This window comes from Nicotiana sylvestris, chromosome 1 (assembly GCF_000393655.2).
Source record: "Nicotiana sylvestris chromosome 1, ASM39365v2, whole genome shotgun sequence".
Lineage (NCBI taxonomy): Eukaryota > Viridiplantae > Streptophyta > Magnoliopsida > Solanales > Solanaceae > Nicotiana > Nicotiana sylvestris.
In genome coordinates, this window is record NC_091057.1 from 2414939 (window position 1) to 2420681 (window position 5743).

The window sequence follows — 5743 nt, forward strand, 5'->3', positions numbered from 1 at the left end:
CATCATATGTCGATACGGGATACCTGCCGAGATTGTATGTGACAATGGAAATCAATTCATTGGCAACAAGGTAACGGAGTTCCTCGAATCACATAAAATAAAGAGGATTTTATCGATACCGTACCACTCAACTGGAACTTGAAGAAAAGACTGGACGATGCAAATGGATAGAAGTTTTACTCGAGGTCCTTTGGGCATATCGGACGACATCGAAGTCTAGTACGGGGGCCACCCTGTTTTCCCTAGTGTATGGCTCTGTCGCAACCCAATATAGGATCGTGACCGGCGCTTAGGAGCATGTTCTCCCAAGTAAGCCTCATCGGTAATTTTATAGAAAATCTGGCAGAGTTTCCCCTGTTTTTGGACTATCCCAAAAATTTCCATGTCTCAATCAGCAACCAAACATCCTAATATCATACCAAACAATTGACAACTTATCAATTTTTACAAAACAGAAGTCTCCACCATTACTAATCAACCGACTAGCAACTAGAAATACTAATTATCTCCAATCTTTAACACTAAAGAATGATACTCAACATAAGACTAATAGCAAAACATTACTCATGACACTAAAAGAATGGCTATGGAGCGACTCTAAGAATTGAAAGAAAGACCATAACAAATGATAAAAATCTCCGTCCACGCGAACAATTGCGAGGCTCACCAAGAATTCTCAACCTGTGCGCCCTAATTAACGAAATCCTCACCTGCGTCAACTGCTGTCTCTGTAAAAAAAATTAGCGGGGAATGAGTCGCTAGCTCAGTGAGTAATAACACTTAACCACAACTGTTTTTTTTAGGACAAGTTAAAAACATGGTAGTATCTCAAAGAGAAAATAATATAAACATGCCCTTTCAGAAACAATAATTAACTTTAGTCTCATCATGCTTTTCATGTAGTATAATACATTTAACAATTCAGTAATAAGCTCGGTAACCACTGTATAATATCAGTATTCACATTTTGGGAGGTTTCAATGAACGGATCATGCAATCGGTATAACTGTGGACTTCTTCGCAAGAAGTCAAATATAACGGTAGTCCCTACTCGAGGGAAATCGGTAACGGTATGTTAGTTCTACCTTCCCACTAGCGAGGGCTATAACGATAATCTGTAATTACAAGGTACACCAGGTCTAACAAACCCGCCGTTAGCTACGGAATCCTTCAATGTCTACTCCCATTTATACTTGTCTCTGTAATCCGTATATACTCGTAGAAAATACTTTAAAACAATATAGGGCATTTCGGTTCTTATCAAATCATATAATTTCTTTTCGATAACAGTAAATTCAAGTAACGGTAAAATAGATCTAGTGACAACGAAAATATTTAAAACCACGGTATTCATCTCAAATAACCATTTTGATATCATATCGAGTAAAAGACTTATCCCACATGCAACTCAAAATAATCGGTAACATATTCATATTAAAAATCATGCAAAAATCATGCAAGTTATGAAAACACAAATTGCGGTAAGATTACTACTCACAGTACTCGTGTCGAAACACCAAATGCTTCACCTCGAGCAATTCATACAATTTCCTCCAATCAATCTATAATTACATGATATCGATATCATGAGCCAATTCCTTGGAATCTGATCACTATATATATATATATATATATATATATATACACTACTTAATGTTAGAGTACGTGAATTAAAATGGAGATATCCTATTTCTATTTTTGACCTTATTTTTATGATACTACCACCTCTAAGGCACAAGGTTTGATTTTCTTATTTGAAAAGAAAAAGAAATATCCTTTGGTGCAAAAATTTGATAATTTCTTCTTTGCAATTCATGAATACAAGAACTCTGCTACAAGTACCTTGGCGATAGAAATTTCATAAGCCATTCTATACCTTTTTCTTATGTCTACTTATAATTAACTAACCAACCAATAAAGGATAGATTATATATTGAGTAATAAGGAAGAGAATATGAAATAAATTATCTAAGGTAAGTAGAATATCAAAATACCTTGTTCTTCTTCACGGAAGGAAAATCAATGGTGGACGACGAATTACTTGAACCAAGAAATTCCCAAAGTTGGCCTCAAACTATGGAAATCAGATCCTATGCGCCAATATCTTCTCTTAGTTAACAAATTTTTTTTTCTTTCACGTTCTACTGCTTAGTGCAAAGCACTCCTCTCTTAAATTTCTTTTTGACTCCTTATGTTTGCAGAATCCTCGCCTCTGTTAGGTTAATTTTCATGGGTTGATTCATCCCTCTTGTTTTTGTTATTCTAAATTTTTTTTGTTAAATGACCAATATGTACTTGTTTGAAATTTATGGGGTATTACATCCTCCCCACCTTATAAAATTTGGTCCCCGAATTTAACTCAAATACGTACCTGTAAGCTGAAATAAATGAGGGTACTTGACTCGTATAGCATCTTCTGTTTCCCAAGTAGCTTAACTATATGATTTCTCCATAATACTTTCACAAACAATATTTCTTTTGACCGTAGCTTTCTTACTTACCTATCAATAATAGCCATTGGTTCCTCCTCGTAGGATAACTTCTCATCGAGCGGTATAGTCGGTGCTTCAATCACTTGAGATGAGTCTGATATACATTTTCTTAGCATTGAGGCATGAAACACTCAATGAATATAGGAAAACTCAGAAGGAAGTGCCAAACGATAAGCCACTGCTCCCACTCGGTCTAGTATCTCATACGGTCCTATAAACCCGGGGCTCAACTTGCCTCTTTTCCCAAACCGCATTACACCTTTCATAGGGGAGACTCGTAGGAGCACTTTATCTCCAATTGTGAACACTAAATCTCTTCTTCTCTTATCAGCATAAGACTTTTGTCTGCTTTGAGCTGAAAGCAATCTCTGTCTGATCAACTAGACCTTGTCCATAGCTTCTTGTACTAAGTCGGGTCCCAATAAGTTTGTCTCACCAGCTTCAAACCATCCGATAGGAGAACGACATCTTCTACCATACAATGCTTCGTACGGTGCCATTTGAATAATGGACTGGAAGATATTATTGTAAGCAAATTCAGCTAACGGCAGATAAGTGTCCCAACTACCTCTAAACTCAAGAATTCAAGCTCTCAACATATCCTCCAAGATCTGTATAGTACGTTCAGACTGCCCATCTGTCTGTGGATGAAATGCAGTACTAAGATCTACTCGTGTACCCAATGCTTCTTGAAAAGATTTCCAAAAGCGTAAAGTGAACTATGATCCTCTATCAGAGATGATGGATACTGGAACTCCATGAAGTCGGACAATTTCGTTCATAAATATCTATGCATACCCGACTCCACCATATGTAGTCTTCACCGGCAAAAAGTGTGTTGATTTCATCAGTCGATCTACAATCACCCATACCGAGTCATAACCTCTAAGGGTTTGTGGTAGCCTAGTGACAAAATCCATAGTAATTCTTTTCCATTTCCACCCTGGAATCTCAATTTGTTGTAGTAGTCCTGCGGGTCGGTGATGCTCAGCCTTGACCTGTTGACAAGTCAAACAACTAGAAACAAAGTTAGCAACATCTTTCTTCATACCTTCCCACCAATAAAATTGCTTCAGGTCATGGTACATTTTTGTGGATCCAGGATGTATAGTGTATTTAGAGTTGTGGGCTTCTTCAAGAATAGCATGTCTCAACCCATCTACATCTGCGACACATAGTCTGTCACCCATTCGAAGAATACCATCACTTTCAACAATCATATCCATACTTTTACCAGCTAAGACCTCATCTCTGTATTTACATAATCGTTCATCCTCATATTGGGTGACCTTAATGCGCTCAACCAATGAAGATTTAGCTTGAGCACAATCCAACAATGCCTCTGAATTTCCGACACTAAATCTGATACCTGTATCTTCTAGTCTCTAAATATCTTTGGCCAAAAGTCTCTTTGCAGGGGCTATATGTGCCAAACTCCCCATAGATTTTCTGCTCAATGCATCAGCCGCCACATTGGCTTTTCCAGGATGATACAGAATAGAACAATCATAGTCTTTGAATAGTTCCATCCAACAATGCTACCGAAGATTCAGATCTCTCTGCTGAAAGATATACTTCAGACTTTTATGGTCAGTATAAATTTCACAAGTTTCGCCGTATAGATAATGTCTCCAAATTTTTAGAGCAAATACCACTGCAGGCATCTGCAAATCATGTGTAGGCTAGTTTTGCTCGTGATTTTTCAATTGTCTCAAAGAATAAGCAATAACGCGACCATTTTGCATGAGAACACATCCTAATCCTACCCTCAAAGCATCACAAAATACAGTAACTCCTCCGGAACCTGATGGTAAGGCTAATATTGGTGCAGTTGTCAAACATGTTTTGAGTTTTTGAAAGCTCTACTCACATTCCTCCGTCCACTGAAACTTTGCATTTTTCTGTGTTAGCTTGGTCAGCGGTGCTGCTATTCTGGAGAAATCCTGCACAAAATGCCTGTAATAGCCTGCTAAGCCTAAAAAGCTACGAATCTCTGTAGGAGAAGTAGGTCTGGGCCATTTCTGCACAGCTTCAGTCTTCTTAGGATCTACTATAATTCCATCTTTGGATACAACATGCCCCAAAAATGCTACCGAGTCTAGCCAGAATTCACACTTCGAGAACTTAGCATAAAGCTGATGTTCTCGCAATCTCTGCAACACAGTCCTGAGATGATTCTTGTGTTATCCTTGGCTACGGGAATATATCAGGATATCATCAATAAATACTATTACAAATCTATCCAGAAACGGCTTAAACACCCTTTTCATTAGATCCATGAATGCCGCTGGAGCATTAGTCAGTCGAAAGGCATCACAAGAAACTCACCGTGCCCATATCGAGTCCTGAAAGCAGTCTTAGAAATATCTTCATCTTTGATTCTAAGTTGATGATAACCAGAACAGAGGTCAATCTTTGAAAAGTGGGCAGCTCCTTGTAACTGATCAAACATGTCATCTATACGAGCCAAAGGATATTTATTACGTATTGTTATCTTGTTCAACTGCCTGTAGCCAATGCACATTCTCAGGGATCCGTCTTTCTTCTTTACAAACAGTACTGGTGCACCCCATGGTAATACACTAGGTCTAATAAAACCCTTATCTAACAAATCTTGTAACTGTTTCTTTAGCTCCCTCAACTCTGCTGGTGCCATTCGATATGGGGGTATCGATATAGGTTGTATGTCAGGTAGAAAATCAATACCAAAGTCTATTTCTCGTACTGGAGGCAATCCTAGTAAATAATCAGGAAATACATCAGAAAATTCTCTCACTACAGGTACATTTTCTATACTAACTATTTCCTTTCTTGTATCATTTACAATAGCTAAGAGACCCAAGCAACCTTTCTTCAGAAGTCGTTGAGCCTTCATAAAAGATAAAATTTTGCAAGTCTCTGGAACCTGACTCCCTCTTAGAATAAAACTGGGTTCATTTGGTATCTCAAACTTAACTATCTTTGCATGACAATCGACTATAGTATAGCAAGAAGATAACCAATCAATTCCCATCAGCATGTCAAGGTCAATCATATCAAGTACAATAAGGTCAGCTAGAGTATCTCTACCCTCAACCCGAATCTGACAAGCACGATACACGTATTCAGCTAATAGAGACTCTCCAACAGTAGTAGCAACTAGAAAAGGATCATTTAATAGATCAGGCTGTCTATTAAATCTCAAAGCAAAGTACGAGGACATATAGGAGTGGGTAGATCCCGGATCAATCAATGCAAGTGCATCAAATGAA